Genomic DNA, 22,654 nt, shown 5'->3' on the forward strand with positions numbered 1-22,654 from the left:
GGGGGGGGGTGGGAGACAGGGGGTGGGAGACGGGGGGTTAAGAAAGGTGGAGAAAAGTTTGGGTTTGAGGCAGTTAATTTTGTTCAGAAAGTAGTGGGTTTTAGCATTAGTTATGTGGTCAGAGATGGATTTGAAGAGGGAGTGATACTTATCAAGGTCCAGACAGTTTTTGGACTTGCGCTGCCCGAAGGATGGACCGTTCTTCACAAATAACATCCGTGAGCCACGGGCAGGAAGGAGAAGATCACGCAGGCCTGGTTGATGGGACAGAGAGTGTCGAGTGATGCAGTTAATGTGGATAACAGGGTGTTAGTGGCAGTGTCGGTGGGGTGAGACATGAACTTGGATGTTACAAGAGAGGAGAAATGGGAGGGGGATAGGAGGCGTAGGTTGCGGCAGAAAGTTACGAGGGGAGGGGAGGTAGTAGGGGTTTGAGGGAGAGATACAGAGAATTGGATGAAGGAGTGATCAGAAATGTATAGTCAAATTACAGAGGTTAAGTCAGTGATACAGTTACGTGTCAGGATGAGATTGAGCTGCTTTCCTGCCTTGTGGGTCGTCGGTGTGTTCAGCAGCTTCAGGTCGAAGGAAGTCAGAAGAGACTTAAAGTCGACGGGCTGTGTTCCTTCGAGGTGGATGTTGAAGTCCCCACGGAGTATCAGCGTCAGCATCATCCGGGAGGACGCTGAGGAGCATGTCCAGCTCCTCCACAAAGTCAGCTAGCGGCCCTGGTGGGCGATAGAGGACAACTAAAACTTAGGGCTGTCAAAGTTAACGCGTAAATAACACGTTAATAACGCGTTAACACAATCTAACATGACACTTTGTCTCACTCGACAAAAAAAAATTGGTGCCGTTAACGCAGGTTTCTTTTTGACCCTGGGAATCGCCTGTCGTCACATGACTTTGACTGCCGACGGTAGCTGAATGATGGAGAGAGGGCTAGATGGGAAGTTCCATTTCAAGAAGCTGCGAGGCGGCTCTGTTGACAAAACTAAGGCTGTGTGTACCGATTGTCAGGCTGAGTTTAGTTATCACCAGAGTACTTCCAGCCTAAACTTTCGCATGCAAGCAAAGCACACAGCTAGCAGCAGCAGTGTTAGCACTGTAGCAGTAGCAGCTTTCGCTCCTGTAACAAATGGCAGACAACACTCGCAAAAGAAGCGAGCAGTTGACTGAGTTCAACAAAATATAAACTGTTCAATATTAATTGTATTAATATTAATGTTAAGGTCAACCTGTGGTTGCTTAAGTATCTGAAGTTTGTTTGAGTGAGATTTGAATATTATGGAGCAGGATATCGTAGTAGGCTATGAGACAACATGTCTTAAATGTATTATATTTTCCAGAAGTCAAATTTTGTAGATGTTTATTATAGCTACAGCAATATAGTTTGTGAGTGAATAAAACTCCCTCACAATTTAAGTTGTGTTCCATCTGAACATATTATGTGGACATGATCATCCAGTTAGGTCTATTTGAAGTTTTTAAGTACACCATTTACATTTTTTGTTTTTTAAATCATTTATTGGGGTAACATTTTAAAAGATTAAATAGTTTGCGATTAATTGTGATTAATCGCGATTAAACATGTGAAATAATGTGATTAATCGCGATTAAATATTTTAATCGCTTGACAGCCCTACTACATTTATGCTACTAAAAAGGCTTGGATTAGTTAGCATCACATAATGGTGTTCAAATGATTTGGCAGTAACAGAGAGTGGGGTGGATGTGTATTTAATATGTGGGGAAAGAAGCAAACCTGTCCCACCACCAGTTGAGCGAGGTGAATGAGAGAACGAGTGGTTGACGGAGAGAGCAGCTGGAGTTGCAGTGTTCTCTGGGCGGATCCATGTCTCTGTCAGCGCAAGGGAGTGCAGAGAAGCTTGGGATGCAAATGCAGGGATAAAGTCTGCTTTGTTCACAGCAGACTGGCAGTTCCAGAGCCCTATAGAAAGAGAGAGGGCAGATGGAGAAGATCTGGATAGGTAGCTATGATTAGAAGTGGAACGTATATACTTTGTGACATATCTACATCTATGTCTCCAAGTGGTGTAATTAGCGGGAATGCTGAAGAAACACATGATAGCTATGAATGTTCTAGGTGGATTAGAATACAAATTGAGGTTGATACTTATCAGAAGAGGTGATCCGGCCTCGTCGGCCATCCTCGGTGGACTCCCGCAGGTAGACTCCGTGTCTTTGTGCATCGAGGCTGCCAGACAAGGGTATGGTGGCCCACGGGTGCACACCACAGCAACATTAGCGAAGCAAACAAAAGTTGAAAACACAACAATCTACAACTTACAACACAACAGCATTGGTTCACACCACCAACATCAGCCGAGAACACCGCAGCATTAGCCGAGAACACAACAGCATTAGCCGAGAACACCGCAGCATTAGCCGAGAACACCACAGCATTAGCCGAGAACACCGCAGCATTAGCACAAAACACAACGACATTTGCAGAAAACACGACATTTGCAGAAACGCTGCATTTCAAATTCACACCAAATCTTTCTCCAGACCACTAGGGGCAGTGCATGCAAAGTGTTTTTTTGTTGTTGATGTTTTACGTGTTGTTGTAAAATCAAGTGAAGTAGCGTTAAAGTCCATATGGCAGGTTAACCACCACTGTTGATTAATGGGTACATAAAGCACTCAAGATATGTATATTATTCAATAAATCTCAAAATGGTGTCTCAAAATGGTGTTTAAGACCAATTTTTGACGTTTTTTGTGTTAGCATTAGCATATTAGCGCAATTCGGCGATGACGTCACGTTGGGGAGTCGTGGAGGAGAGTAGCCTCAGTCTAGTACTAGAACTATGGCGATCTACTGGGATGAAGAAGAGGTGGCAAGAACGACTAATGTATATGATGGCCCGCAGCCGTATAATTTTGAACCCGGTCGACCTTATGGCCGTCAAAGCCAATTAAATGGATTGTTCATTGTACCGAGGAGAATGAGTGGAGAGTTGATAAAGTGTCCTGGTGAGTTGCTATCATTTAGCAACGCAGCAACGACACCTGGAGCTCGTCTATGATGAACAGCAGTGCACATATACTATTTATTTTGACTGTCAGTGAATAGCACCGAGTGGAAGTCAATGTTTTCTTTATATCTAGTGATCATTCAGTATTTTTCAGATGGAATCGCGTAGTGTACCAACTACTAACTGAAAATATGCCCGCAAACACGTAAATAAGCTGGACATTTATTTAGGGGGAAATGGCAAATTCAAAAGAAGTTTGCTGGAAGCGATCATTATCAGTAAATAAGCCAAAAGTGACCATTTCTGTCGGTGTCAGTCGAGCAAGCTAGCCTAGCTGCTGTTGCTAGCCAAACTTCACTGAATGTGCTGGAAATGAAAACGTTTCTTTTGACAGAAAAACTTGTGGCATTGAACAGTGACACACCACACTAGCTTGAGTTTAAATACATTATTTAATGTGACATTACTTACTGTACATGCAAGTCTTGAATTTCTTAAATGTATTATGCTGCCACTAAGGCAAGATACGATACTACCATTGTAGAACTACTTACTGTGCAACAGTCTATCCAGCCTAGCACATCCAAGAAAGTCGTATCTACTACGTTGTCTCAGTTACACTATCAGGGCTTGTAAACACTGTGACTTGCTAAACAAACAGCTGCAAGAACCAGTAAAATGTTATATACTGCCACTGCTAGCAAACTAACGTTAGCTAGCATCGCTAACAAGTTGGCTAACTCAACTTCGGTAGGCTGTCCTCAGTCTTTGCAAGTTGGCCAGTGCTAGTAACACAGCTTTTTTATTTTAGTTTTTAGTTTTAACTTTTCCAGTGGGGCAAGTACATTTCTCTTCCACTTGCCCTACAAAAAAATCCACTTAGTTACCTCTAGTAGTACTAGTAGTACAGCAGAAGACATCATGCTAGCTATGGGCTAGCTATTTTTTTAACTTGCCAGTCCCACCTGTAAAATCCCCCCAAGATCATCGCTAATTCAATATTTTCCCCGACGTTGTTAAACACATTTCCGAGATGTCCCAAGTTTTGATGGCAGAGCCCATATTAGACATTCTCTGGTACTAACCTAGTAGTGTTTATTTCCAATGGATTTCAATGGTCTTAAAGCAGACATTTGTCTGTTGTCTCCCCAACGTGACGTCATGCAAAGCATTGTGGGGGAAAGAATAATGATTGCAAAAAGTTGCAACTTTTTTGTATTATATTAAATTTTATGACACCCAACAACATGAAATACAATGGATAACAGTTTAAATGTTTATTACCAACAACCAAATAGCGCAAATTCGTTGGAAAAATCAACCTGCCATATGGCCTTTAAATCAACTATAGGACCACGCTTATGAGTTACATTATGAGATGAAGAGTCGTTAAGGTAAGTCGATTGGCCTAACCTTATTTGGATTTGCAGTTTTTTTTTGTTAAGTGTTGTACTCGATTAATAAAGTGATGCTCGATTGTTCCCTTCAGAAAACCTGTGCAAATAAGTTGGCTTAACTTATTTAACACTTAAGCTAACATGAACAGGTTAAAACCATTCGCCAACAATCTGGTTAAAGCTAGCTAGTTTAATTGGCACCTTAAAAATAGTTGATTGTATTTCTTTACACTTTATTGTGCACCAACTGTAAGTTACTTATCTTCTAGATTTTCTGCTAGGCCTACTGTAATGATTGTGCAACGTCATCATACGTTTTCTTATCACAGTAAGACTAATATCTGATTAATTGAACACATCGTAAAATACCTATTTAGATTTGAAAAGCAGAATGTCTTTCCAATATCCCATCTAAAATGAACTTCCAAAGCATTACTGGGCTCTAGTTATACAATAACTTGTTAGCTAAGTACATTGCATTTGTTGTATGACAGGCCAAGAAGTATTGTACATTATGTGGGTCTACCTTGGAGAAATGCCCTGCCTTTTGCAGTTCATGTGGCAGGAACATTAACTTCCTCAAAGACGCTGCAAAGTCCCAGATGAAAATCAGCCTAGCACCAGTGCATGTAAATAGAGGTTGTAATAAATGTGTATTTACTCATACATAGTGACTATTAGTCGGTCTATAGTAAAAGTAATTGTAATATATCCGTAATATTTGGTTTGCCTCTGTTTGAAGCAGGAAGTTCAGGGAAAAATACTTTGGACTCCTTCATGAAGTTCAGGGCTTTAAAAGAGAGGGAGAGGAAAACATTTTTTACAAAGAAGCGTCAGGAATCTAAAAAATATCAAAAAAGCACTGTGAAGGTATCTTCTTGAAGCATTGTTTCTCACATGAGCTGGTTGTCAGTAGTTTCAGATGGAATCGCGTAGTGTACCAACTACTAACTGAAAATATGCCCGCAAACACGTAAATAAGCTGGACATTTATTTAGGGGGAAATGGCAAATTCAAAAGAAGTTTGCTGGAAGCGATCATTATCAGTAAATAAGCCAAAAGTGACCATTTCTGTCGGTGTCAGTCGAGCAAGCTAGCCTAGCTGCTGTTGCTAGCCAAACTTCACTGAATGTGCTGGAAATGAAAACGTTTCTTTTGACAGAAAAACTTGTGGCATTGAACAGTGACACACCACACTAGCTTGAGTTTAAATACATTATTTAATGTGACATTACTTACTGTACATGCAAGTCTTGAATTTCTTAAATGTATTATGCTGCCACTAAGGCAAGATACGATACTACCATTGTAGAACTACTTACTGTGCAACAGTCTATCCAGCCTAGCACATCCAAGAAAGTCGTATCTACTACGTTGTCTCAGTTACACTATCAGGGCTTGTAAACACTGTGACTTGCTAAACAAACAGCTGCAAGAACCAGTAAAATGTTATATACTGCCACTGCTAGCAAACTAACGTTAGCTAGCATCGCTAACAAGTTGGCTAACTCAACTTCGGTAGGCTGTCCTCAGTCTTTGCAAGTTGGCCAGTGCTAGTAACACAGCTTTTTTATTTTAGTTTTTAGTTTTAACTTTTCCAGTGGGGCAAGTACATTTCTCTTCCACTTGCCCTACAAAAAAATCCACTTAGTTACCTCTAGTAGTACTAGTAGTACAGCAGAAGACATCATGCTAGCTATGGGCTAGCTATTTTTTTAACTTGCCAGTCCCACCTGTAAAATCCCCCCAAGATCATCGCTAATTCAATATTTTCCCCGACGTTGTTAAACACATTTCCGAGATGTCCCAAGTTTTGATGGCAGAGCCCATATTAGACATTCTCTGGTACTAACCTAGTAGTGTTTATTTCCAATGGATTTCAATGGTCTTAAAGCAGACATTTGTCTGTTGTCTCCCCAACGTGACGTCATGCAAAGCATTGTGGGGGAAAGAATAATGATTGCAAAAAGTTGCAACTTTTTTGTATTATATTAAATTTTATGACACCCAACAACATGAAATACAATGGATAACAGTTTAAATGTTTATTACCAACAACCAAATAGCGCAAATTCGTTGGAAAAATCAACCTGCCATATGGCCTTTAAATCAACTATAGGACCACGCTTATGAGTTACATTATGAGATGAAGAGTCGTTAAGGTAAGTCGATTGGCCTAACCTTATTTGGATTTGCAGTTTTTTTTTGTTAAGTGTTGTACTCGATTAATAAAGTAAGGAGGCAGTTGGAAAGCCTTACCAACGGATAACACTATACATTTGCACACTGGAAGCCTTCTCAAACTGATATTTAAACTCATACCTATCATTGTTTTCAAAGGTTATAGTGGAAATTGTTCAAGCTCAGATGACAGTGAGGTCCATGTAAATTTGAACCCTGGAAGTGCACTTTCTGACACCTTGGTTAGTGCACCTTACGGACTACCTTTTATTGCTCGTCTCTTAAAGTGTAATATCATTTATTTGAAAGAATTGGTCATTTGTGTATTGTATACAGGTGTGAGACAGTCCGAATGAAGCAAGCACTCCAATCACGCTCAACACTTTAAACAAGTAGAATATACGGTTATATTGTCAACATAACATGTTTTATTGCACAAGCAACACAACACACTCTTTTTACAATAATTTGGTTTCTTATATACTAGTGTAATAATTGGACTAATACACTGTTCCTATTGGTCCAGAGACGTTCTCAAAAGTCAATAAATCTGTTTATTGACTTTTGAGAACGTATCTGGACCAATAGGAACAGTGTATTAGTTTATTGACCTTCCAAATGTTCGCAGAGGTAAATAAACGTTTTTAACCAACCAGAGAGTTGTTCGCAGAGGTCAATAAAAGTTTTTGCGGACGTCGCAACAAGCGGTTGCCTTGGAGATGTAGCAATTGACCTTAACAACATGGCATCTGCTCGGCAAAAAAGTAGCCTAAATTGCCTTAAAAAACCCTAAAACAACCAAATATGGTTTTTGCACAGGTTCGCAAACGCCCCGCAATCGCTTCCCGTATTAAAGAAGTATCCGAAGCAGACAGAAAACGAATTCTGGTTGAAAGAAATAGCTCAAATACATTTCAAATGTGTTTTTCATTTTCATTTTTAATTAAGTGAAAGAATGAGCAGTCTTAAAGGAGAAAATTAAAATGCAAATAGAATGATTGATTACTCATTTTATTTATGAGTCAAATAATGCAGCCACATTCTTAAAATGAAAAAGCATTTCTGGAAATGCATTTTCATTTGAATTTTGGTCACGATTTGCTTCCATAGTTAGCTAGCTTGTAGCCGTGGAGTGCATTTCATTAACACAGTGAATGAACTAGTTAGTACTGTTTAACCAACACGGTTGAATATAGTAGATTTAGTTTGATTTGTTGCCAACGAAGTACAACTGCACAAGACTTCTCAGACATCACTCATGGTTCCCAACAGTTGGTGTGTAGCAGAGAGGATAGAGAGACTAACTTGTAACCTTACGCTCCTGAGTTCAAATCCCCATTGAGCCTAATGTTGTTGGCCACACATGAAATCGTTTTGCTTCTACATTGTACATTTTTATAATATTTTGCCATTTTGCGGAGGAACCCGCATCGCTGCTTGCAGCTATATTTAGGGGCCAAGCAGCGAAGCTGCGAGGCACCTATTGTTATTGTTAGTATTATTATTATTATTATTAGGGGCCAAGCAGCGAAGCTGCTAGGCACCTATTGTTAGTTTTATTATTATTAGGGGCCAAGCAGCAAAGCTGCGAAGCACCTATTGTTATTAGGGGCCAAGCAGCGAAGCTGCGAGGCACCTATTGTTATTGTTAGTTTTATTATTATTATTAGGGGCCAAGCAGGTGTCTGATGGCTTCACAAAGGTGTCTGATGGATTTTCCATTTTCGAAACCGTTTGTTCGGTAGAGCCGATCAAAGGCGGCGGCGAAGCCACAAAAGACACGTTAGAGCGTAACTCAGCAACCATTTTAGCGATTGTCACCGAACTTGGGTTCCATCGTTCCCAAGAGGAGCAGAGGAGGCCTGTGGTGTTATACCAGAAAAAAACACTTTAAACACTCAGTACTTTGGAACGCAAACAGATATTTCAACCAAACTTGGTGTGTTGCATGAGTGCAACAGGTTGTTGTGACTTAATTGTTGCGCAAGTGCTATGGAGGCCATGTCCTGCTCTGAACTGCTTGGCCCCTCCATTGCTGCTTGCAGCTATATTTAGGATTCCTCCGTAAGGAGGAAACCTATTGTTATTGGTGGTTTTATTATTTGTAATTCTTGTACCATGGGAGTCAATGGCAGCCCCTAGACCCCATCGACAACTTTTGGTGAAATTTGGCACACTCATTAAGGACAGTTTCTTCTATACCTACACCAAGTTTCATGTCTCCCATTAGACCACTCTAGCGCCACCAATGGGTCAAAGTTGGACTTGTGTTTACACACGCAACTTTTGAACCGTATGACTCATTTTCAAAAATGAGGTACCATTGGATTCCCTGGATCAAGCCGAGTTCAACGCACACCATGGCGTTAATTTCCGGTTATATAGATTTCCCGCCATTTCCGGTTTTATCAAAAACCTTTGAAAGCCTACTCCTCCTACAATTTTTGTCATATCTTCTTCAAAATCACCAGAGATGATCTTCAGACCAAGCCTCACAAAAGTTATCGAAGGAATTTTGATCCTCATAACCGTCTGTCCGGTACAGCCAATCAAATTCATCAGAAAAGCCGCCAAACAGGATGTGAAGTCATGTCAAAGCAAATCTTTGAGATATCAACACTAAACTTGGTAGATCGGAGGAAGACACTACAACATGTTACCATGTGCAAAAGCAAATTCATATCTCAAAAAATGATTGATATAAAGCAAATTGAACTTATCGCTAACGCTAAAATAATGCTTTACACATCAGCCAGTCAAAAACTGATACTCTGATTCAATCACAAGTTCATATGAAGACTCTTGAGAATGTTCATAACACAAATCTGTGAAAAAGTTGATTGTAAGATGAAAGGTCGATTTTTGGTGAATATTTGAAACATGCTTGCTTGGCTAATTTCTAGGCAAATTTCCAATGAATGTCTCCCCTGCTCCTCCCCGCGCGTGCTCCAAAATCTCACACACACTCAGCCTTCCCTTGACACACGCGCGGCCAAGACGCACACGCAACATTTCAGGAGAGTGTGGGCTGACCAAGCCCCCACTCATTCCTTGGTCTTTAGCAAAGGCCCATGTGGCTCTTGATGGTATTGCATTTCCGATTTTGTATGCGATGGTAAAAAGGTCTCAAATCCTGAAACATTGATAGTGTAGGCCGAGAAACACTTTAACAAAAGCCCATGTGGATCTTGTTGGTATTGCATTTCCGATTTTGTATGCAATGGTAAAAAGTTATAAAAATCCTGAAACATTGATAGTATAGACCAAGAGTAACTACCACACCACAAATGGCCCACCATTACCCATAGGTGGCGCTACAGGCCACGCCCAAAAGCACAAAGATACAAGGCTTTCTGGAATGGATAGGCTCACCAAGCCCCCTCCCTTCACTTATTGGCTTGAAAAAAAGGCCCATGTGGATCTTGATGGTATTGCATTTCCGATTTTGTATGCAATGGTAAAAAGGTCTCAAAATCCTGAAACATAGATAGTATAGGCAAATAAAAACTTTAACAAAAAGCCCATGTGGATCTTGTTGGTATTGCTTTTCCGATTTTGTATACAATGGTAAAAAGTTATAAAAATCCTGAAACATTGATAGTATATACCAAGAGTAACTACCACACCACAAATGGCCCACTATTACCCATAGGTCTTCCCTTGACACGCGCGAACATTCTCAAGAGTCTTCATATGAACTTGTGATTGAATCAGAGTGTGCTTGGCAAGACGCACACGCAACATTTCAGGAGAGTGTGGGCTTACCAAGCCCCCACTCATTCCTTGGTCTTTTGCAAAGGCCTTGTGGATCTTGATGGTATTGCATTTCAGATTTTGTTTGCCATGGTAAAAAGTTCTCCAAATCCTGAAACATTGATAGTAAAGGCCAACAGTAACAACACTTTAACAAAAGCCCATGTGGATCTTGTTGGTATTGCATTTCCGATTTTGTATGCAATGGTAAAAAGTTAAAAACATCCTGAAACATTGATAGTATAGGCCAAGAGTAACTACCACACCACAAATGGCCCACCATTACCAATAGGTGTCGCTACAGGCCACGCCCTAAAGCACAAAGCACTTCACTTCTTGTGAAGATTAAAGCACTTCACTTCTTGGCTTGAAATAAAGGCCCTTGTGGATCTTGATGTTATTGCATTTCAGATTTGGTATCCCATTAGAAATTCTGCAGCATTGATTTTTCTATACAGTTACAATTTGTCAAGAATATACATTTTTCAATGGTTCGCAATGCTTTACACGTAAGCCAGTCAAACAAGTTCATATGAAGACTCTTGAGAATGTTTAGTACACAAATCTGAGAAAAAGTTGACTCTAAGATGAAAGGTCGATTTTTGGTGAATCTTTGAAACATGCATGCTTGGCTAATTTCTAGGGAAATTTACAATGAAATGTGTCCCCCGCTCCTCCCCGCGCATGCTCCAAATTCTCACACACTCACTCTTCCCTTGACACGCGCGGGCTTGGCAAGACACACACGCAATATATCAGGACTGTGTGGGCTGACCAAGCCCCCACTCATTCCTTGAATATCAGCATAGGCCCTTGAGGACCTTGGTGTCATTGCATTTCCTACTTTGTATGCAATAGTAAAAAGGTCTCCAAATCCTGACACATTGACAGTACAGGCCAAGAGTAACTACCACACTTTACCCAAAGCCCATGTGGATCCTGTTGGTATTGCATTTTCGATTTTATATGCAGTGGTAAAAAGTTTTTAAAATCCTGAAACATTAATAGTATAGGCCAAGAGTAACTACCACACCACAAATGGCCCACCATTACCCATAGGTGGCGCTACAGGCCACGCCTTAATGCATAAAGATACAAGGCTTTCTGGAATGGATAAGCTCACCAAGCCCCCTTCCTTCACTTACTGGCTTGAAATAAAGGCCCTTGTGGATCTTGATGGTATTGCATTTCAGATTTGGTATGCCATTGGTAATTCTGCAGCATACATTCTTCTATACAGTTACAATTTGTCAAGAATAAACATTGTTCAATGGTTTGCAGTGTTTGGAGGAATCCGCCATTACTGCTTGCAGTTATATTTAGGATTCCTCCGTAAGGAGGAAACCTATTGTTATTGGTGGTTTTATTATTTGTAATTCTTGTACCATGGGAGTCAATGGCAGCCCCTAGACCCCATCGACAACTTTTTGTGAAATTTGGCACACTCATTAAGGACAGTTTCTTCTATACCTACACCAAGTTTCATGTCTCCCATTAGACCACTCTAGCGCCACCAATGGGTCAAAGTTGGACTTGTGTTTACACACGCAACTTTTGAACCGTATGACTAATTTTCAAAAATGAGGTACCATTGGATTCCCTGGATCAAGCCGAGTTCAACGCACACCATGGCGTTAATTTCCGGTTATATAGATTTCCCGCCATTTCCGGTTTTATCAAAAACCTTTGAAAGCCTACTCCTCCTACAATTTTTGTCATATATTCTTCAAAATCACCAGAGATGATCTTCAAACCAAGCCTCACAAAAGTTATCAAAGGAATTTTGATCCTCATAACCGTCTGTCCGGTACAGCCAATCAAATTCATCAGAAAAGCCGCCAAACAGGATGTGAAGTCATGTCTCAGCAAATCTTTGAGATATCAACACTAAACTTGGTAGATCGGAGGAAGACACTAGAACATATTACCATGTGCAAAGGCAAATTCATATCTCTAAAAATGATTGATATAAATCAAATTGAACTTATCGCTAACGCTAAAATAATGCTTTGCACATCAGCCAGTCAAAAACTGATACTCTGATTCAATCACAAGTTCATATGAAGACTCTTGAGAATGTTCATAACACAAATCTGTGAAAAAGTTGACTGTAAGATGAAAGGTCGATTTTTGGTGAATATTTGAAACATGCTTGCTTGGCTAATTTCTAGGCAAATTTCCAATGAATGTCTCCCCTGCTCCTCCCCGCGCGTGCTCCAAAATCTCACACACACTCAGCCTTCCCCTGACACACGCGCGGCCAAGACGCACACGCAACATTTCAGGAGAGTGTGGGCTGACCAAGCCCCCACTCATTCCTTGGTCTTTAGCAAAGGCCCATGTGGCTCTTGATGGTATTGCATTTCCGATTTTGTATGCAATGGTAAAAAGGTCTCAAATCCTGAAACATTGATAGTATAGACCAAGAGTAAATACCACACCTCAAATGGCCCACCATTACCCATAGGTGGCGCTATAGGCCACGCCCAAAAGCACAAAGATACAAGGCTTTCTGGAATGGATAGGTTCACCAAGCCCCCTCCCTTCACGTATTGGCTTGAAAAAAGGCCCATGTGGATCTTGATGGTATTGCATTTCCGATTTTGTATGCAATGGTAAAAAGGTCTCAAAATCCTGAAACATAGATAGTATAGGCAAAGAAACAGTTTAACAAAAAGCCCATGTGGATCTTGTTGGTATTGCTTTTCCGATTTTGTATACAATGGTAAAAAGTTATAAAAATCCTGAAACATTGATAGTATAGACCAAGAGTAACTACCACACCACAAATGGCCCACTATTACCCATAGGTCTTCCCTTGACACACGCGCGGGCTTGGCAAGACGCACACGCAACATTTCAGGAGAGTGTGGGCTTACCAAGCCCCCACTCATTCCTTGGTCTTTTGCAAAGGCCTTGTGGATCTTGATGGTATTGCATTTCAGATTTTGTTTGCCATGGTAAAAAGTTCTCCAAATCCTGAAACATTGATAGTAAAGGCCAACAGTAACAACAACACTTTAACAAAAGCCCATGTGGATATTGTTGGTATATTTTTCCGATTTTGTATGCAATGGTAAAAAGTTAAAAACATCCTGAAACATTGATAGTATAGGCCAAGAGTAACTACCACACCACAAATGGCCCACCATTACCAATAGGTGTCGCTACAGGCCACGCCTTAAAGCACAAAGCACTTCACTTCTTGTGAAGATTAAAGCACTTCACTTCTTGGCTTGAAATAAAGGCCCTTGTGGATCTTGATGTTATTGCATTTCAGATTTGGTATCCCATTGGAAATTCTGCAGCATTGATTTTTCTATACAGTTACAATTTGTCAAGAATATACATTTTTCAATGGTTCGCAATGCTTTACATGTAAGCCAGTCAAACAAGTTCATATGAAGACTCTTGAGAATGTTTAGTACACAAATCTGAGAAAAAGTTGACTCTAAGATGAAAGGTCGATTTTTGGTGAATCTTTGAAACATGCATGCTTGGCTAATTTCTAGGGAAATTTACAATGAAATGTGTCCCCTGCTCCTCCCCGCGCATGCTCCAAATTCTCACACACTCATTCTTCCCTTGACACGCGCGGCAAGACATACACGCAACATATCAGGACTGTGTGGGCTGACCAAGCCCCAACTCATTCCTTGAATATCAGCATAGGCCCTTGAGGACCTTGGTGTCATTGCATTTCCTACTTTGTATGCAATAGTAAAAAGGTCTCCAAATCCTGACACATTGACAGTACAGGCCAAGAGTAACTACCACACTTTACCCAAAGCCCATGTGGATCCTGTTGGTATTGCATTTCCGATTTTATATGCAATGGTAAAAAGTTTTTAAAATCCTGAAACATTAATAGTATAGGCCAAGAGTAACTACCACACCACAAATGGCCCACCATTACCCATAGGTGGCGCTACAGGCCACGCCTTAATGCATAAAGATACAAGGCTTTCTGGAATGGATAAGCTCACCAAGCCCCCTTCCTTCACTTACTGGCTTGAAATAAAGGCCCTTGTGGATCTTGATGGTATTGCATTTCAGATTTGGTGTGCCATTGGTAATTCTGCAGCATACATTTTTCTATACAGTTACAATTTGTCAAAAATAAACATTTTTCAATGGTTCGCAGTGTTTGGAGGAATCCGCCATTACTGCTTGCAGTTATATTTATTATTATTATTCTTCCGCCATGGGTGTCTATGGCAGCCCCCATAAGAGCTTGGTCGAAAGTTTTGAAATTTGGCACACTCATTGGGGACAGTCCCCTGGTCCAATTCACAAAGTTTCATGTCCCATGCTTTGGCACTCTAGCGCCACCAACGGGTCAAAGTTTGAGTTGTGTTTACACACGCAACTCTTGAACCGTATAACCCATTTTCAAAAATGAGGTACCACTGGATTCCCTGGATCACGCCGAGTTCAATGCACACCATGGCGTCAATTTCCGGTATACAGATTTTCCGCTATTTCCGGTTTTATCAAAAACCTTTGAAAGCCTACTTCTCCTACAATTCTTGTCGAATCTTCTTCAAAATTGCCACAGATGATCTTCAGGCCAAGCCTCACAAAATTTATCGAAGGATATTTGATTTACCAAACCGTTTGTCCAGTACAGCCAATCAAATTCTGCAGAAAAGCCGCCAAACAGGAAGTGAAGCCATATCTCAGCAGTTCTTTGAAGCAGTGACACCAAAGTTGTTAGGCCTACTCAGAACTTTATTCTAAGGATGTCCTCCAAAAATGGTGTCATGTGACTAAAAGGGGGCGTGGCCGGAAGCATAAACGTGTTTTGGCTAATAACTATGGAAGTGTTTACCTTAATAAAGTAATTTCTTTGTCTCTTGATGTCTTGTGAGATATCAAGCCTGGCCATTGATAATATTTCATAATAACCGAATTGACGCGGCCGCCATTTTGGATTTCATGGAAAAGTGTAAAAACCTTTTGCACGCCCCAAATTTTGTCCAATGTTTACAAAATTTGGCAAGATGATCTTCAGACCAAGCTTCACAAAGTTGTCTGATGGATTTTCCATTTTCAAAACCGTTTGTTCGGTAGAGCCAATCAAAGGCGGCGGCGAAGCCGCAAAAGACACGTGAGAGCGTAACTCAGCAACCATTTGTGCGATTGTCACCAACCTTGGGTTCCATCGTTCCCACGAGGGGCAGAGGAGGCCTGTGGTGTTATACCAGAAAAAAATAAAAATGTGAACACTCAGTACTCTTGAACGCAAACAGATATTTCAACCAAACTTGGTGTGTTGCATGAGTGCAACAGGTTGCTGTGACTTCATTGTTGCGCATGTGCTATGGAGGCCTTGTCCTGCTCTGGACTGCTTAGCCCCTCCATTGCTGCTTGCAGCTATATTTATTAGGATTCCTCCGTAAGGAGGAAACCTATTGTTATTGGTGGTTTTATTATTTGTAATTCTTGTACCATGGGAGTCAATGGCAGCCCCTAGACCCCATCGACAACTTTTTGTGAAATTTGGCACACTCATTAAGGACAGTTTCTTCTATACCTACACCAAGTTTCATGTCTCCCATTAGACCACTCTAGCGCCACCAATGGGTCAAAGTTGGACTTGTGTTTACACACGCAACTTTTGAACCGTATGACTCATTTTCAAAAATGAGGTACCATTGGATTCCCTGGATCAAGCCGAGTTCAACGCACACCATGGCGTTAATTTCCGGTTATATAGATTTCCCGCCATTTCCGGTTTTATCAAAAACCTTTGAAAGCCTACTCCTCCTACAATTTTTGTCATATCTTCTTCAAAATCACCAGAGATGATCTTCAGACCAAGCCTCACAAAATTTATCAAAGGAATTTTGATCCTCATAACCGTCTGTCCGGTACAGCCAATCAAATTCATCAGAAAAGCCGCAAAACAGGATGTGAAGTCATGTCTCAGCAAATCTTTGAGATATCAACACTAAACTTGGTAGATCGGAGGAAGACACTACAACATGTTACCATGTGCAAAGGCAAATTCATATCTCAAAAAATGATTGATATAAAGCAAATTGAACTTATCGCTAACGCTAAAATTATGCTTTACACATCAGCCATTCAAAAACTGATACTCTGATTCAATCACAAGTTCATATGAAAACTCTTGAGAATGTTCATAACACAAATCTGTGAAAAAGTTGACTGTAAGATGAAAGGTCGATTTTTGGTGAATATTTGAAACATGCTTGCTTGGCTAATTTCTAGGCAAATTTCCAATGAATGTCTCCCTTGCTCCTCCCCGCGCGTGCTCCAAAATCTCACACACACTCAGCCTTCCCTTGACACACGCGCGGCCAAGACGCACACGCAACATTTCAGGAGAGTGTGGGCTGACCAAGCCCCCACTCATTCCTTGGTCTTTAGCAAAGGCCCATGTGGCTCTTGATGGTATTGCATTTCCGATTTTGTATGCAATGGTAAAAAGGTCTCAAATCCTGAAACATTGATAGTGTAGGCCGAGAAACACTTTAACAAAAGCCCATGTGGATCTTGTTGGTATTGCATTTCCGATTTTGTATGCAATGGTAAAAAGTTATAAAAATCCTGAAACATTGATAGTATAGACCAAGAGTAACTACCACACCACAAATGGCCCACCATTACCCATAGGTGGCGCTACAGGCCACGCCAAAAAGCACAAATATACAAGGCTTTCTGGAATGGATAGGCTCACCAAGCCCCCTCCCTTCACTTATTGGCTTGAAAAAAAGGCCCATGTGGCTCTTGATGGTATTGCATTTCCGATTTTGTATGCAATGGTAAAAAGGTCTCAAAATCCTGAAACATAGATAGTATAGGCAAAGAAACACTTTAACAAAAAGCCCATGTGGATCTTGTTGGTATTGCTTTTCCGATTTTGTATACAATGGTAAAAAGTTATAAAAATCCTGAAACATTGATAGTATAGACCAAGAGTAACTACCACACCACAAATGGCCCACTATTACCCATAGGTCTTCCCTTGACACACGCGCGGGCTTGGCAAGACGCACACGCAACATTTCAGGAGAGTGTTCCTTGGTCTTTTGCAAAGGCCATGTGGATCTTGATGGTATTGCATTTCAGATTTTGTTTGCCATGGTAAAAAGTTATCCAAATCCTGAAACATTGATAGTAAAGGCCAAGAGTAACAACAACACTTTAACAAAAGCCCATGTGGATCTTGTTGGTATTGCATTTCCGATTTTGTATGCAATGGTAAAAAGTTAAAAACATCCTGAAACATTGATAGTATAGGCCAAGAGTAACTACCACACCACAAATGGCCCACCATTACCAATAGGTGTCGCTACAGGCCACGCCCTAAAGCACAAAGCACTTCACTTCTTGTGAAGATTAAAGCGCTTCACTTCTTGGCTTGAAATAAAGGCCCTTGTGGATGTTGATGTTATTGCATTTCAGATTTGGTATCCCATTGGAAATTCTGCAGCATTGATTTTTCTATACAGTTACAATTTGTCAAGAATATACATTTTTCAATGGTTCGCAATGCTTTACACGTAAGCCAGTCAAACAAGTTCATATGAAGACTCTTGAGAATGTTTAGTACACAAATCTGAGAAAAAGTTGACTCTAAGATGAAAGGTCGATTTTTGGTGAATCTTTGAAACATGCATGCTTGGCTAATTTCTAGGGAAATTTACAATGAAATGTGTCCCCTGCTCCTCCCCGCGCATGCTCCAAATTCTCAGACACTCATTCTTCCCTTGACACGCGCGGGCTTGGCAAGACACACACGCAACATATCAGGACTGTGTGGGCTGACCAAGCCCCCACTCATTCCTTGAATATCAGCATAGGCCCTTGAGGACCTTGGTGTCATTGCATTTCCTACTTTGTATGCAATAGTAAAAAGGTCTCCAAATCCTGACACATTGACAGTACAGGCCAAGAGTAACTACCACACTTTACCCAAAGCCCATGTGGATCCTGTTGGTATTGCATTTCCGATTTTATATGCAATGGTAAAAAGTTTTTAAAATCCTGAAACATTAATAGTATAGGCCAAGAGTAACTACCACACCACAAATGGTCCACCATTACCCATAGGTGGCGCTACAGGCCACGCCTTAATGCATAAAGATACAAGGCTTTCTGGAATGGATAAGCTCACCAAGCCCCCTTCCTTCACTTACTGGCTTGAAATAAAGGCCCTTGTGGATCTTGATGGTATTGCATTTCAGATTTGGTATGCCATTGGTAATTCTGCAGCATACATTTTTCTATACAGTTACAATTTGTCAAAAATAAACATTTTTCAATGGTTCGCAGTGTTTGGAGGAATCCGCCATTACTGCTTGCAGTTATATTTATTATTCTTATTCTTAGGACTGGGTGTCTATGGCAGCCCCCATAAGCGCATGGTCGAAAGTTTTGAAATTTGGCACACTCATTGGGGACAGTCCCCTGGTCCAATTCACAAAGTTTCATGTCCCATACTCTGGCACTCTAGCGCCACCAACGGGTCAAAGTTGGACTTATGTTTATACACGCAACTTTTGAACCGTATGACCCATTTTCAAAAATGAGATACCGTTGGATTCCGTGGATCAAGCCGAGTTCAATGCACACCATGGCGTCAATTTCCGGTTATAAAGAGTGTCCGCTATTTCCGGTTTTATCAAAAACCTTTGAAAGCCTACTCCTCCTACAATTTTTGTCAAATCTTCTTAAAAATTACCAGAGATGATCTTCAGACTAAGCCGCACAAAAGTTATGGTAGAGCATTTTGATCCCCACAACCGTTTGTCCGTGACAGCCATCAAAGTCATCAGGAAAGCCACCGAACAGGAAATGATATATACCTTAATAAAGTTATTTCTTTGTCTGTTGATGTCTTGTGAGTTATCAAGCTTGACCATCGATAATATTTCATAACAACCGAATTGACGCGTCCGCCATTTTGGATTTAATGGAAAAGTGTAAAAACCTTTTACACGCCCCAAATTTTGTCCAATGTTTACAAAATTTGGCACAGATGATCTTCAGACCAAGCCTCAAAAAGGTGTCAGATGGATTTTCCATTTTCAAAACCGTTTGTTCGGTAGAGCCAATCAAAGGCGGCAGCGAAGCCGCAAAAGACACGTGAGAGCGTAACTCAGCAACCATTTGTGCGATTGTCACCAAACTTGGGTTCCATTGTTCCCACGAGGGGCAGGGGAGGCCTGTGGTGTTATACCAGAAAAAAACAGTTTTTCACACTCAGTACTTTGGAACGCAAACAGATATTTCAACCAAACTTGGTGTGTTGCAATGAGTGCAACAGGTTATTGTGACTTAATTGTTGCGCAAGTGCTATGGAGGCCATGTCCTGCTCTGGACTGCTTGGCCCCTCCATTGCTGCTTGCAGCTATATTTATTATTATATTTCTCCGCTAAATGGACCAATAGCTCAAAAGTCCTGGACCCGATTTTTTCCAATTTGGCCCAATGATACAACAGGTCACTCATTACTCCCAGACAGCTAGTGGCCCATGTGCGCCCATAGGTGGCGCTATAAAACACGCCCAAAGTCTATGTGATTTCCCCAGCGTCCCATTACTCCAAAATGCCTAAAAAATTTGTATACATGCCTTATTTGCCATGGGAAACAAAAAAAGCCTCATGGACCCATATTGTCAGACTTATGAATTTTCTTGTACTGTCCAAATTTGGTACAACCTTCAAAGCCCTTCTACTCATAAACCAGAGACCCAATCGACTTGAAATTAGTTACAGATGTGTAGAATACATGTCTTTACATAGGGTGATATGTAATAAGAAATGCAATACAAAATGGCTGAAAAAAGTGTATTTATGTAAATATCCAAATTGCCTCAATACTTTTTTTGTTAATAACTCAAATATAATTTTGACTTATTGTTTTTCAAACCTAATAGGGTTCAAGACGACATCAATCTCTAGTACCATAAATAATTTCACCTTGGTATGTCAATATATGATTGAATTCAATTGAATTGCTCCACAGTGCGCGCGCTCCAAATTCTCACAGACTCATCCTGCCCCTTGACACTAGGGTGACCACCTGTCCCGCTTTGCGTTGTGTCGGACAGCATTTTCACCCCTTGTTCCGCACGTCACATATTGAAAATGCTGTGCTATCCACCTTATTCCTAGCTCCCATGATCCATTTCCTGAATTATGGGCGCGACTTCCGGAGCAGGCGATTGTCATGGTAACGCTCATAGCCGTAAGCTAATTCTGATGCGAAACAAAACATGTGGGAACACAGCCTGTTACACCAGAATCGGGACAGTTTGATCATACCTCTGCCATTTACTATCGAGGGATGGGAGGCCGACCTGAAAAAGTGGCCTCAAATAACGTACAATAGCATATTTAGCTACTTTATTAACTTTGTTGCTACGGATGGTGAAGCGATAACTAACCTGAAAAGCTCTGAGTCTTATCAGTAGCTAGGTACCTCCACAGCAATAAAGTTGGTCGCGTTTTAATAAAGGAGGTGGGACACAACCTTATCTACCTTAAAGCAGACATAGAGCCTAGTCAGAGCCTCAAAAATCACCGGTCCTGGGTTTTAATTTCATCGTCAGGTGAAATAGAAACGGCTGGGTGCTCATGTGTAGCTGGACCAGCACACTACTAACCCACTAAAATGTATATATGAATAATTGCATCCCACCTTTACTGACAGTACTGCAACTAAATCTGTTGAGGTCTTTCGTAGCCTAAACACAAAGTAGGATGCGGATTTCCTTCGTCGGATTTTTATCCACAGCTGTGTTCAGCAGTTTATTGGTTAGCAAGCTAAACTAGCAACATTCGGTTAATTTTTGAGCAATAATATTGCACTGTCCCGTGCTATCAATGCTAACTAGCTGGTCTAGTTAGCTAGCTAGTTACGAGTTCACATCTGCTAGCCATTAGCTGCTGACTAGATATCCACTTATTTAAAATCAAATCAACTAGTGTTGCCCTCAAATTATTGCAAAGAAAATGTGCTCGCTTGCATTATCTATTGTTGTCCCTGCCAAAGCTGATATCAACCTAAGGTCCCTGAACTGGACGAGTGGGTTAAGCAAGGTAAGTTTGTGTAGTGCATTGTGTTGCACACTTCTCATGGCTCTAGAGTGCGACCAATGTGGTCGCATATGCGAACAAAATTTGAACGGGTGCGACTAAACATTTTCCTAGGTAGCACCGGTGTGTAACCACTGTGGTAAAGACAGCCTCAATTAGCCCACCAGAACTTTGGCACGCGGACACGTCACTAGTGACAACTGTTTCATCAGCCGTTTATTTCAGACTCATGAACGTGCATTTAATACACAGATAACATAATAATGAACAGTGACATTTAAACAATAAAGTACCTGTGGTAAAGACAGCATCAATTAGCCCACCAGAACTTCGGCACGCGGACACACTGGTGACAACTGGTAGGCACAGAATTGCAATCTTAACCACAGTACTACAGGCTAATCATCAAAGCTAAGCTAATGGCAGCATGTAGCTAGCTACATGCTACGAACGATACACTAAACAAGATAATACAATTGGATCACGCAGTTTGCATCAAGCAAAACGGAGGCATGTTTACATTACATTAATTACATTACACTTGCTTATTTTTTAACATACATATATGTATTTCACAACTCAGAACCAAAATTATACGGACTCAACTTTAACCGACCTGTTTCATCAGCCGTTTATTTCAGACTGATGAACATCCGTGCTTGGAGACACATGGGGGAGGGTCTTAGCCTCAAATGTTACATAAAATAAATGTAATTTCAATTGTACATTAATAAACTTTTCATGAATCAATCAATGCTAAATATTAAAATAATGTTGTACCAAATGCTCCGACTCGACTACCCACGTGGGCTGATGGAATTTCATACACTTGACACCGTCACAGGTGCACCTAACCTCCCATCCGCTGCCTGTCCAGGAACGAAGTGTTTGTTTCTTCTTTGACCCCGTTACGGGGTTGGTTGTCAATGCCAATGTGATTTGCAACAAGAAATTGTTTTTTCTTAACTTAGATACCAAACATTAAAAAATGTTCTTAAAACAAGACGTAATGTGCCAATACAGTTTCTGCTATGTGTTTAAATCCCCTTGTCTTTACTCGGATGTTTATTTATCCACAGAAAAAGGCAGGCATATACATATTAAGGCTTTTAATAAAGCAAAACATAAAAACCATTATCTCAGTACAAAAAAATGAATGGGAACAATACAATGTAAAAAAACAAATGTTACAAATATTGTTATATATTTAAACTGTGACAACCAACCCCATCTGAACTCTTGAACTAA

The 22,654-nt window shown here is 40.7% G+C and overlaps 1 long non-coding RNA gene across 2 annotated transcripts; it reads right to left on the reverse strand.

The window, feature by feature from the left end:
* Nucleotides 1-56: 56 nt before the first annotated feature.
* On the reverse strand, nucleotides 57-22,385 carry LOC146234490 (uncharacterized). 2 transcript variants are annotated; one of them, XR_014741576.1, is made up of 3 exons: nucleotides 21,700-22,385; nucleotides 1,766-2,218; nucleotides 57-728 (listed from the first exon to the last, which is right to left on the reverse strand). It is a non-coding gene; the product is annotated as an uncharacterized LOC146234490 (long non-coding RNA). The 2 variants fall into 2 exon arrangements; XR_014741575.1 differs by lacking the exon at nucleotides 21,700-22,385 and adding an exon at nucleotides 4,088-4,152.
* Nucleotides 22,386-22,654: the final 269 nt, after the last annotated feature.

This window comes from Hypomesus nipponensis, chromosome 23 (genome assembly GCF_054491055.1).
Source record: "Hypomesus nipponensis isolate SF chromosome 23, ASM5449105v1, whole genome shotgun sequence".
In the NCBI taxonomy this organism is placed as follows: domain Eukaryota; kingdom Metazoa; phylum Chordata; class Actinopteri; order Osmeriformes; family Osmeridae; genus Hypomesus; species Hypomesus nipponensis.